Below are 14,272 nucleotides of genomic sequence, written 5' to 3'. Positions count from 1 at the left end.
GCTTTTAATAAAAGCACGGTTTGACCTTTTTACAGCTGTTTTTATAAATGTGTATGCTCCAACAAACAGTGCAGAGAGGAAGCTGTTTTTACTCAAAGTTAATGATGTTTTAAACGGTTGTGCCACGGAGGATTTTTTATTCTTGGGTGGGGATTTTAATTGTACAGAAAATGCATCTTTAGATCGCAACCATGCAGAGCCGCATCCAGCATCCCAGCATGCTCTGAGGCAGCTGGTCCACTCCCACGGCCTAGTGGATGTATGGAGGAGGATGCACGCAGACAACAGGCAGTACACCTGGTCCCACATCAGAGAGAATAGAATCTCATCAGCAAGACTAGATCGTTTTGACTGTTTTAAGCATCATTTTAACACTTTTAAAATGTGCAGCATATCACCTGCTGGTTTTACGGATCACTCTTTGCTTTTATGTAATGTTTTTATTAGAAATGTTTTACCCAGAAGTGCATATTGGCATTTTAACCTGTTTAGCCCTGAGCCTGTTTTTCAGGTCTCAGGCTCGAAAATGACATTCCCAGAACAAATGACCATATCTTCCCTTCTAAAAGGGTTAAATTAATAATATTTTTTCTCAAAGTAATGATAAACCTGTGAGTTGGATGTAGAAGAGTCAGAACAATATAGATGTTTTTTATTTTAAAGAAAATTCAGATTGAACATAGTAAAAAACTGTAAATTATAGTGTCCGTCCAAAAATTATTTTTTACTTATAGTGAAAACCAGGGGCGGACTGGCCATCGGGACGTTCGGGACGAATCCCGATGGGCCGGTACTGAAGTGGGCCGGTCGGACGACAATTTACTAGCGGTGATTACTTGCGGTACCGAGTTGGGCCGGTCGAGAGTCCCGGGCTGATTTGTAGTCCCAGTCCGCCGCTGGTGAAAACTACCCTTAGATGATGGTAAGGTAGACTAAAAGCTTTAGGAATCCAAAGTACAACATATAATAAGTACCCTGTATCAAGATTGATGCAAAACAAGTGACATTTTACCTTTTTAGAGAGGTTTAGCAAAAGAAAATCCACCTCTGAGGTGATTTGGGTGGAAATGGGGGTTTTACCGTTTCTCTGGAACCCATTGGTCGATTTTGGTGATTGACATCTCTTTATGACCGTTAGAGCCAATAGAATCGAAGGGGAATCTCCCCTCTCACACACATGGTAGAAAAAAAAGGTGGGGGCTTCGCGCATGCAGTTTTGCATCAGAGCGAACCTACTCTAGCTCTGATATCTGGAAACGGAAAGGCAGGTTTATTGCTCATGGATTATCAGAAATCATTTCAAAGGGACACAAACACATTGGATTAACCTATGGATTAACTTCAGCAGCGTTTTTATCGTTTTAATGCCATTGAAGATCACTTTTGACCAGACTACAGAGACAGGTAAACCATGTTAGCATTTTTAGCTACCTAGCGCCACATGTTTTGATGTCTGTTTTTGTTTATAAAGTCGCGAGTTCGTATCATGGAGTGATAATGTATGCACCCATCGATTCTGTGTCACCTCACGATGTGAAACGATGTCATGGATGTGCAGAAAAGATAAATAATAAGGTTTTGTGAGTGAATTTCGGTGCAGTAATCTGTTAGCATTTTTCGCTCGTTGCTAATTCAGAGGCTCAGCGTTAGCATTGTGGGTTTTATTTTGAAATTTTTTTTTAAATGATCAGTTAGATGAGTTTTTTCCCGTTACATGGATATAAAACATTCATAGTTTATTAAATGAACATGCCCTCAGACACTGTTTCCTGCAAGATGTTGCGGCAGTGCCCCGGTACCGGGGTCTCTCGGACTTAACAGGTTAACTCGGTTTTAACATTTGATAAACATTTTAAAGAGGCCCTTATTTATTCCTGGAGTGTTTTTAGGCAGAGGAAGGGAGATTTTAGCAGTCTTAGGCAGTGGTGGGACCATGGTAAGACTGAAATAAGATTGCTCTGCCAACAGCACACCCTCAATGTCACACAAGACATCATTAGATCTATGAAAGACCTGGAGAGTGATATAGTGGAACTAGAAACAATAAGTGAGACCACAGGAGATCGAGGATATATTGAAATCCTCAAAGAAAAAAAAATGGCTTTAGCCAACCTGCTGGATGTTAAAGTTCAGGGTGCACTAGTCAGGTCCCGGTTTCTCAACACTAATGAGATGGATGCTCCCACTAGCTTATTCTTCGGCCTGGAGAAAAATAATGGGCAGAGGCGAGTGATCCACTCACTGCTGTCAGACACAGGGCAGGAAATAACAGAGCCAAGCCAGATCAGGAGGCGAGCTGTGAGCTTTTATTCCACACTCTACACAAGCGAGTATGAGGAGGGGGAAACTCTGTCCAAGGGGTTCTGCAATGAACTACCTCAGGTCTCCGAGGAGGCCAACTCACAGCTCGAAGGGCCGTTAACGATCCAGGAGTTGCAGACCGCCCTGCAAGGCATGCAGGGACGGCGGGCTCCTGGTATCGATGGCCTCTCCGTAGAGTTTTACAAAGCCTACTGGGACGTCTTGTCACATGACCTTTTAGACGTTTTTAATGAAAGTCTGGCCTCTGGCTCTATGCCGATGTCCTGCAGGAGAGCGGTGATCACGCTGCTACCAAAAAAAGGAAACCTGCAGGACATCAAAAACTGGCGCCCTGTGTCTCTGCTGTGTGTGGATTACAAACTTCTGTCCAAGGCTTTGGCCACCAGGCTGGGGAGGGCTGTGGAGCAGGTCATCCACTGGGACCAGACTTACTGTGTGCCTGACAGGTCCATGGTGGACAATGTCCACCTAATTTGGGATGTTTTGGAGGTCTCCAGCTCATTGGGCATTAATACTGGTCTGATTTCTCTAGATCAGGAAAAGGCTTTTGACCGCGTTGAGCACAGCTTCCTCTGGAAAGTAATGGAGAAGTTTGGGTTCAGCGCTGGTTTCATAGCCAAGATCAAGGTGTTGTACAATAAGATTGAGAGTGTGCTGAAGTTCAACGGTGGGTTGTGTGCTCCTTTTAGAGTGTGTAGAGGGGTCCGGCAGGGCTGTGCTCTGTCTGGCATGCTCTATGCACTCTCCCTAGAACCCCTCCTCAACAAAATACGCTCCAAACTGCAAGGGCTGTTTTTACCTGGTTTTAATGGAAACATGGTTTTATCAGCGTATGCAGATGATGTCATTGCTTTTATTAGAGACCAGAAGGATGTTAAGGAATAATTCTTCTAGATATCTAACCTTTTGCTCTGTGACGTTTTATGATCTACTCTGACGTCTGTTATCTCCTTTAAGGAAAGGCATTGGTGCCATATGTGTTGTTGTCACCAGTTTGTGACCGGTCAACTTGTCTGGCACGAATGGTAATTGTTGTGAGAACACTGAGGCACTTCTTTATCGGTGTTTGTGGACTCTAAGATGTGAAATCTTTGAGGCCATGAGTGTCGGACGCAGGTGGCTCAGTGTTCCCAGCTGTTTAGTCTACTCCTTCAGAGATGTTGATTACTCTCTGTGAACCAGTTAAAAGGTCTAGCATAGAGAGAGGCTCTTCAGAATTGACGTGGCAACTCTACCGTGTAGTCAGAACCTCTGACTCTTGGATTTGTGATGTGAATCCTCCGGCCGAATACTCTGAATAAACCCATCAGTGTTTGCCATCAAAGCTCCAACTCTCACCGTGTCTCCTTCCTGAGTCGGTGACTCCATGCATTGCTACACAGAAGTTTCCTGCACAAATTGGCGTTGTCGGCAGGATACCAACAGATCTTCAGAACTGGTAAGTGTGATTTCAAATCTACATTTGGACATTGCCTTACCAGAATCTGTGATTGACGGTATCCTAAAATTATCTGTGAAGCTAAGCAGCTGCGTTTCGTTTTGGTTAATGAACATTTAGGGCTATTAACCCCAGGGGATCATCCAGGGACTCTGTCCTGGCTGGTTCCCTCTGTGTGTGCTGCTCGGGACGTATGTGCCGTGCAGGCATACACGGAGATGTTTAAAAAGACCTTAATGAGGGCAGCAGTAAAGTGGAACTTCTGTGTGAAATCAAAATAGCGATTTGTAATGAACAAATCGCCGAGATTCCGGGGGTTTCAGCGGCCAACACTAGCAGTTAACACAAGCAGCCAGAGATATTACCCCCAGCGCCTCGGCTCCGGCTGCGGCTCCGGGGGATGTGTGTAAAATACCTCCCCGTATCTGCATGGGCTGGTGAAGTGAACTCAGAGGGAGAAAGTCATAGCTTTTGTCTATAGCTTTAACTCACACCACCGCCGTCTCTATTAAAAATGAGATAGTTTAAAAGCACTCTCGTGGCTTGTGGCCGTTTACGACGTGCTGGGAGGTGCGAGGTGCGTGCATTACCTGATGCGCCACAGTTCCCTACATTGCTGGAGGAACTGGTGCCGGTCCGGGGTGCATACATACAATTATAGGCTAATTGATCACGGGTGGGCAGTGGCATGCAAGTGTAGAACAAAACTGTGTTTCATCGTTGTGATGAACATGATGGCGTGTGTATAGGCTGGTCGAGTAGGACTACAGTTAACTGTGTAGTTTCGGATAGAAAGGGTAGCGGAGAAAAAAGTCTATGTGCTCCAGATCGGGGGGGGCATAGCACCACTCGAACAGGGTAGTGGGGTCGCAAGAGGATAAGCTAGTTATTGCTCTTGGACGGTCTTCAGGCACCGATCTAGGACTTGTATACAAGGGTGGGAGCGCAAGTCAAGGTGCCCCACTGGGTTCCCCATAGAGGGAGAGATAATTACCTACCCCCTCTGAAACCTCTTTAATCCGGACTAAATTGAGCTGGGTGAACTTTGCTGTCACGCTGGTGTTTATTATGAGTTCATGTTTGTTCGTCTAATTGCAGTGTGGTTTTTCTTGTACTAACCGCCGTCTTGTGCATGTTTTGTAACAACTAATAATGAATCAGTCCATAGCCAGGGTAAAATAAACTAAGCTTTAGTTAACTCACCAAAAGTAAATGACTTGAGAAAAATAAATAATATATTTGTTTTGCAAAATTCTGGTAGTATAGATGTGCTGCAAAATGAAAATAAATAGCAAAAGAGTGTTTTATGTCCTGCATCTGAGTGTGCAGAGGAACATGTAAACAAGAAGCACACTATTCAGGGTGTGCGCTGTAGGTGTAAGAAGAAGAGAAGATTATATTACTTTAAGAATACATTCTTAAATTGTATTGCTGGTATGTTAAGATATGTTGTGTGACCTTTTATAAACCCTATACCCCGTCCTGCACCCTGAGACCCTGAGAGGCATCACTGCTAGTCGTAAACAACCTGCTTGAGGAGGTCAGGGTGGCAAAATCTGTCTGCTGTTTTAGGTCAATGTTGTATTATTTGTTTCATTTATTCTTAAATCTATGTATTGTATGGTAATAATGAAAAAAAAACGTAATGTATTGAACACATTCCGAAACAAAGCTGATAAGACAGAACTAGACTCAAACATAATACAAATTATTGTTGAAACCTTTTGCGCTGTTGCTGCAAAATGGAAACTTTGTTGATTATCTGTTCCAACTGGCCACTGGAATCAGATAATTAATATAAGTTGAAGTTTAATTACAGTTTTAAATATAGTTTAACATTCTTTATTAAACTGCTTCAAATGATTTCTCGTATCAACCAATTGGTCTCCATAGACATTACTAAAATTATAATAGTTGTTAAACTACTGACAAGTTTTGTGAAACCGAGCTTATGAACAAAAGAGTAAAGGTCGCTGGTTAAGCCAGGATCAATATATTTGTTGACGTTTTCATTACAGTGTGCATAATAAATGTGTTAAATGAATTGAGCAATTCTTTAAAAAGTATAATGTTGCAATCTCTTTACAATAAGTAATTACAGTTAAAAAAAAAGTAGATGTTGTTTTCCAAGGGCCTCTCCTTCACAACCCTACACTTTAAATCATGAGACTTTCAAATCATAACAGACAGAGATCGGTATCACTTTGTGTTGCAAGCTAAATCCATGTAAAGGTTCTACTTGAGCCCAATTTAAATACCATAAAGAAAGTATTGAACCCAGCTCAAGCTAAATGTCAAATATATTTAATTAATGTACAAGTGTTTTGATTTATTTAAAATGTTCCAGTCTAGCTTCTTTCGAGTTCAGTCTAAGCAACAAATTGTTTCTCATAACATTCTCACTGCTGTCCCAAATGTTTTAACCTTGGGCAGACAAGCTGTTCACACACCCACACACACACACACACACACACACACACACACACACACACACACACACACACACACACACACTTTGGATAAGTATTCACCTTATCCACATTGTAAATGGTTGCCTTCTTTAAAGTTATGAGTAATTTAAGATGAATTATTAAATTAAATGTGGTACATAAGATAAAATAAATAAAATAACTTGACTTGATCATTTTGTTCACAACATTAGACCTGTCCTCTAATCTCTACTAGAATAAGATAAGTGTGCATGTTTGGATGTTTTAACACTCCTGTAATGTACCTAATCTTGATATCTTTTCATTACAGAGCTGGGAAAATGGTGTATTGATTAGATTCTGATCCGTGCAAGTCCAATTTTGACTGACTTTAGTTCTAATGTTAATGTTAATTTGACTTCAACCCATAAGTAATTATTTAAATTAACTCTAAATTTCACATGATGATGGATTACTGTTCCACATTTCTTCCACTAATTTGTTTTACAATTAGGCCAAAGGTAAAGAGAGACATTGATGACCTTGTGTCCCTTTTGTTAGTACGTGGTTCCATTTTGTCTATGGCCTTGGACGGCTTCACTAAAAGTCACCCAGTTCTGCCCTGCTGCAGTCCGGCTGAGTGCAGTCACAGAGATGCTATGGCTGCTCTACAGTACATGACATTAATGGTCTGGTCTGAATGGACACCATTTCCTGCTCCAAGAGAGAATGACACTCCTCAAACTGAACATTACAGCCGTTGATACTGTCTCACATGGGTCTGCTCCCCCCCACCGAGCCATGAACTGAAAGCATGACATCTGCTATGAACACTTGGAAGCCTCCCTGTCACACCAGCACCAACCCTTGGGTCAGTCAGATGAGACTAACGGCTTCACTTAGGGCATTTGGTTCAGATACATGACTCTCGTTACCAAAGAGAGGGTTGTTTTGAAGGCTATTCATACTGCTATGCAGAGGATGCCTGTAAGTTGGCGAGCTGGTAAAAGCCCCTACTATTGTTTCAAATAGGCCTAATGTCAGGGGTCTCTTAATGTCTAGTTCTACATGTATTCACATTATATAGACAATGTTTCCACCTGGTAAAACTAAAGGCTGCACGAAACTCAGGCTACAATACAACCATTCTGTTCTGCTCTAACGATTCAATATATAGATTCTACATCAAAACAATTAGCTTTTATTGTTTCCAATGATAACGTCACCTTAAGTGGAGGAATGCAAACCTGTTTTCAAATGTAAGGTTTTGATTTTGTTTGACATTTCTCAATAATGACACCCTCAGACACCCAATATCATTCCTGCTATGCCATCAGTAATAACTCAGATGTTAAAGGGATGAAGCTTTTCCTCCCAAATCAGATATGCTTTGTTTTTCAACAAATGTATCAATTTCCTGCATAATATATGTTTATCACAATGGTTTTTGTAAGCTGCACACAGGTGATACTGAGTCTTCTCGATTAATAGATTATAAACTATACCATGCTTAAATAGACTCCTAAGTTATTATTTCATATGTACCATATGTAAGAAAAGGGAGGGAAGAGTCAATTATATTGAGTAATTTATTTTATATTGGGTAATTTATTTCTCAAACCTATGTTTTATGGAAGAGACAAAATATTTCTGATAAACCAATATTTTATCAAAAGGTAAATGGTGAATTAATATACATTTAGAATCATTGAGAAGGGGTTATATCTGCAGGGACAAGCTCACCTTTCACTTACAATAACATTTCTCTGCTATGGACTGATGAGTATATGATTCTTGCATGTTAAATGACTAACACAAACCTTCAAAATGATAATGTGCATGTGTCAGGAAGGCTCCCAAATCATTCTGATGGGCCTATTTTTGTAATTAAATGATAATGTGCTAATCCATTACTTTGAGTTGTCTTCACTCAGAAAAACATCCCTATCAAGTGTTAACCCAATAACTAGGACAGCTCTCAAGGCCAAGGGTCAGAGAGAGAGGGTCACACTCTCCGGGTGCAGAGAGCACCCCCAGCCACGTGCAAGGAAGCACGAGGTCGTTCGAGATGGGATGCTTCTCTTCACCTTTCTGATAAGATGGGATGCTTCTCTTCACCTTTCTGATAAGAGGGGGTTCTTCTCTTCATCTTTCTGCTCGGTGGGCTCTAGCAGACAACCCTGCAGGACGAGCGAGGGCTTCAGAGGTTTCTATAATACAAGGTTCCATGTTTCTTGGAGGAGTTTGATGTCTTCCTAACCTCTCCCATCACGGGGGGGACACCTGGATGCATCAGGAATACGCAGTTGTACTCAAGCAGATAGCAGAAGGAATACAGGCAGATGAGCCTCCGTCTCACTGGGGCATCAACTACAGTGCTCACTGAATGAGCCACACAAAAGCAGAGCAATTGGGGGGTTGAAGTATGGCGTTCTGATGAAGAAGAGTTTGAGCCAATCAGCACCTCAGTGCTAATCTACAGTATCAGGATGCCTTTGCACACCAGACACTCGGTGTCATAAAGGGAGGAGGAGAACGAGTCAGGAAGACTGACGGACATGTTCTTCCAGCTCTCGTACAAAGATGAACTTTGAATTGAATGACCAGATGTTTAAAGATGTACAATTAATGATTGTTTTTTTATATTTTCAATGACCAGACATGTGTTAAATAGTGGTGATAAATATATTTTGTCAGATCAGATTACACTTTCACACTAAACAAAATTAATAAATATTTTCAGATTATAAGGTATTGAATAATAAGGTATTTCTAATATTATAACAGATAATGTTAATATCCTTAATCATCCAGCAATCAGGCTTAACAACACTACTCTTTAATGTATTGTCCATGCACAGGTCAGACCTAAAATGATGTTTCAAGTACTGGATTAATTTCAGTTTTGGCCCAAAACAAATATTTATAATAATTCATATAACAATTATGTAGCATATTTGATCCTCAAATTAGAGAAGTATAATTTAAAGAAATTGATATTCTATATTCAACATTAGATAAACACAGAAGAACCCTTTCCAAGTACCATAAGTAGATGTTCAGGTAAGTATGGCTAATAACAATAATTGATAGACTTAATTTGGTACAGATCAGTTGTAGCATTTACAAATGTATGAATTAAAGTTTTAAGAATGTTTAATCCTTCCTTTCCAGGTTTTTACAAAAGTCTTTGAATATTTGCCTAACTTTTCCTTTTCAGATTTTGAACAATGTACTTGACTAAAATGAATGTATTGATTTTACTAAGACTAAGTGCCTTACTCTTGACTAAAGCGTAATGAAGTAAACGTAAAGTAATCCTAAAATTGAGGACACTGCAACTTTGCAGATTACAGATTGATCAAATCACCACTGTGAATTTATGCCTTAGCTGGATCTCTTATGATATTAAGTTTTAAATGCTTTTGACTAGTGATTGCCTTAAAGCAAATCTTTAAGCTGCAAGCTGGTTTTGATTGTATAGTTTGATAAATGACATTAACTAATGGTTTAAATGATAAAAGATATTAGTTTAAAACAAATATTTTTGCTATTATGTATCTGTGTTTTATGTGTTAATTATTGTACTTATTGACAAAAGATGCTCCAAACACTGATGAGAGATAATTTTTCCTATTATGATTGGCTGTATCAATCATTGTGATTGAATGTTTCAATCTTATTCTACTTTGTGATGTAATTGAATGTAAGGTGAGACCACACTCGACTCTGAAGGTGCCTATTGATTTAAGTATTGACCAGAATTATTATTAGACTAATGTTTTAAGTTTATCAAAAATGATAAAAAGAGAGGAACTGTTAAGGAATAATTCTTCTAGATATCTAACCTTTTGCTCTGTGACGTTTTATGATCTACTCTGACGTCTGTTATCTCCTTTAAGGAAAGGCCTTGGTGCCATATGTGTTGTTGTCACCAGTTTGTGACCGGTCAACTTGTCTGGCACGAATGGTAATTGTTGTGAGAACACTGAGGCACTTCTTTATCTGTGTTTGTGGACTCTAAGATGTGAAATCTTTGAGGCCATGAGTGTCGGACGCAGGTGGTTCAGTGTTCCCAGCTGTTTAGTCTACTCCTTCAGAGATGTTGATTACTCTCTGTGAACCAGTTAAAAGGTCTAGCATAGAGAGAGGCTCTTCAGAATTGACGTGGCAACTCTACCGTGTAGTCAGAACCTCTGACTCTTGGATTTGTGATGTGAATCCTCCGGCCGAATACTCTGAATAAACCCATCAGTGTTTGACATCAAAGCTCCAACTCTCACCGTGTCTCCTTCCTGAGTCGGTGACTCCATGCATTGCTACACAGAAGTTTCCTCCACAAAGGATACAGACATTTTAGTTAACATCGTGAGGGAGTTTAGTTCAGCATCGGCAGCGAGGGTGAATTGGAAGAAAAGTGAGGCCCTCGCTGTCGGTGAGTGGAGTGGCGGTCTCCCAGTTCTTCCCCAGAACATGACATGGAAAAAAGATGGGCTAAAGTACCTGGGTGTGTTCTTGGGAAACACAAATATAGTCCTGAAGAACTGGGAGGACGTCACAGAGAAGATAGAGGGAACTGATTTAAACATTTTAAAGTTAAGTGGGTTACCTCCTTTTTATCAGGGTGTTTTTCAATCTTGGGCCCTTTTTAACCATAAAAGGTGTCCAAAGACTGACTCTCTGTACTGGTTGTACTGTTGAAAGAGCCTCTGATTCACAAAGCCAGGTTGGACGTCAGCAGCAGCGAAACACCCGGCCTGACGGTGGCGCTGTGCCGATCCAAGACCCTGTGCCTTCAGCAGTTGGTGGATGCAGTGGGGCCGGAGCTGAGCGATGCCCGGGCCTTGGGCTCTCTGCTGGGTCTGTACTCTGTCCGGGTGGCCGAGAGGATCCTACAGACTCTGGAGCCAGATCATCTCCCCTGATGACAAAATACTTTTAAGAAGCTACGGACAGGGAAGAGCCAAGCCGGACCCAGCAGACCCTTTCCCGGAGATCTACCTGAGCCCAGGGCTCGGAGAACTGACCGGCCCCCTGCTCAAGGTCGCAAACAAAGAAAGAATGACTATCCACAAAGCTGACAAGAAAACACTTTACATGAACATTGTAAAGACGACCAACAAAAATGTGCTGAAGGACAGGGCCTCCACTGTGTGGAGCACCAGACTGGGTGCAGGAAGCGGACCAGGCCCACAGTGGAGGGTTTTATACAAACCTCCCATTGAAAAACGTACTGCCGACCTCCAGTGGAGAATTTTACACGGTGCCATCGCCTGTAATTCTTTTATCTCCATTATTAATCCTGCTGTTTTTAACAAGTGTCCATTTTGTGGTTTTAGAGAGACTGTTTTCCATGTTTTTACAGAGTGCAAGAGACTCACGGGTTTCTTCTCTCTTTTAACATTGGTTTTTAGTCTTTTTAGTATAGCTTTTACCGAGAGTGTTTTTATCATGGGGGCTCCATATAAAAAGACAAGCAAGGAAAAGTGGCAGCTCCTGAATACCTCTCTGGCGAAGCAAAAATGGCCATTTATTTAAGCAGGAGAAACAGGGTTGAAAATAAGAAAGGGGAAGAGGCAAAAGCGATCTGGCTGTGCAACATCAGAGCCAGACTCTGGTTGGAGCATCGTTTTTATAAGCACATTGGGGATCTAGACGCTTTTAAACAGCGTTGGTGCTATGATGATATTGTGTGTTCTCTTATCAATGAAGATTTGCACTTTGCACAAGTTTTTAAGACATAGGTTTTAATGTATTATTTTAAGTGATTCGTTTTTTTATTGCACAATGAAGCACTTTATTTGAAGAATGTATAATTGATCGTATGTAAATAAAGTGTTTTTGCAAAAGTCAAAAAGTCTTCTTCTTCTCACCTTGTAATGAGCGTTAATTGACACCTAGTCCCTGATGCACAGATGTTTAAAGAGGTACTTAGATCTTAATAGTTTGAAGCGTAGGGGCACTGACCGTGCTGCGGTCTTTGGGTTGGGTTGGGTGTGAAACTGTATTATACATGATTCATATACAGTATTCACATCCTGTATTCAATACAGCAACCCCTCGGCCCTTGCACTCTCTCGGCTACGAGGAGTTGGAGGATGTCAACAAATGGGATCTATTTTGGTAATTTTGCATACTCAGGATCTACCTCCAATTGCCTCTTCATCTCCAGCAATAGCAAACATTTAAGGTTTTCTTGATATATAGAAATGATTCTACTTTAACAAATGTAGATAGATATGACAAATGTCTTGAATGACATTAACCACTCAAAAAGACACAAAGTAACTCAAGTCAGGAGTAAGTGATTCGTCCATCAACCACAATCTTTTCCTGATCCCAACCAAGTTATTTTGCTGCCTAAACATCCTCACCCTTTAGGGTCAGGGTTACTCTGCGTAGGGCTTGTTGCCTACTTCTGACTTCCTATGAAGACACACATTTATTTCGAAATAACACTGGGCATGTACAGAGCGGATATTGACACCCAATATCGGACACTCAGTTGGGTGTGAGAATGTGTTGGACTAACATACAGTATTCATATGCAGTATTGGCATTCCTGTACATTTAGAGTGGGATGATGATGATGGTGATGACTGTGAATAATCTCCCTGACAACGGCAGACTGGAGAAGCTCTGATATATCTCAACAAATATCCTCAGGCTAAATTTGAGAACATATTATAGCAGGTTAAGAAATATTCCCTGTGGTAGTTCCAGTGGTGAAAGTAACTAAGTAGATTTACTCAAGTACAGTACACAAGTATGATGATGAGGTACTTTACTTGAGTATTTTCTCTTCATGACGCTTTATACTTTAAGTCCATTACAAGTAAAAGGGAAACATTTTACTTTTTACTGTATGTATATTTTAATGTAATTAACTTTAGTTACTTGTTACTCAACACATTAAGATTTCTGAATAAAACACAAGAGTTTATAAAATATTTGTTGTTATAAATCAAATTATGCTTTATACAAGGTTGGATTAGACAAGAATCAACAAGCCAATTTAGAATTGGCATTTATTAAAATGTAAGTGATTTTGAAATTAATCTTAAAACATTGTTTTCAATATTTTAGAAATGTATTTAAGAGTTTTTCTGCAATGGGTCTTTTCATGCTTATTCAACTTACTTACTATTAATTAAGTAACATTTTCAATGCAGGACTTTAATTTAATTTGACAGAATATTTATGGTACTTTGTCTAGACTAGAGAATCTAAATACTTCTTATATTACAGCCCTGTCTATTTGAACACTGATCGCCTTCCTTGGTCTGTCAACACATGGTATTTTATAACAAATAACCGTGAGTCACACTTACCCTTAACCCTAATCAAGGGTGTTCAAACTACGGCCCGGGGGGCAACTGTGGCCCGTGGTCCATTTTTTAATTGGCCTGCAGGAAATTCTAAAAGTGTAATGGAATATGGTCCACACACGAAACGTGTGCTTGTCTTATATTGTATTCTTAAATAAATATGTAACAATATGTGACCCGCTCTATCGAAATCAGTCGGATGTCGCAACGGCTCATTTAAAAATAAACGTGGATTTGTGTAAAAAACTATTTTTTCGGGGTTCGGGTGTTTTGTTTGATTTTAAATAAACAAAGTCTTGGCTTTCAGAATATGAAACTTTTATTTCCAAAATCACACGATAAATACATTTGTGAAGCTTGTGAAGGGAAGATGACAGGCACCTCTCGCTCGCAATCTGCTCTTCCGTAGCGCAGCTCACCCTCCCTCCGGCTGAAATTATGAATGTAAGGCATATAGTTATCTAGATAACACGGCGGGGTCCGTTACAGTTTGTTTTCATCTGATTTCAATTAAACAAAGTCTTGGCTTTCAGAATATTAAACTTGTTTCGGCAAATTTAGATGATAAATACAACTATGAAGCTTGTAACGGCATATTTACAAGCGGAGAACGGAGTCATTTAACGTCACAGCAAGCATAACAACAGCCGGTGTTTCTCGTGAGTGTTTTCCCTGGGAAACAAACACAATACACACAAACGCAAAAATACACAAACACACACACACACATACACACACACACTCGCGAGCTTCCC

Source organism: Trematomus bernacchii, unplaced genomic scaffold (assembly GCF_902827165.1).
Source record: "Trematomus bernacchii unplaced genomic scaffold, fTreBer1.1, whole genome shotgun sequence".
Lineage (NCBI taxonomy): Eukaryota > Metazoa > Chordata > Actinopteri > Perciformes > Nototheniidae > Trematomus > Trematomus bernacchii.
Note: the sequence above shows the minus strand (reverse complement) of the source record.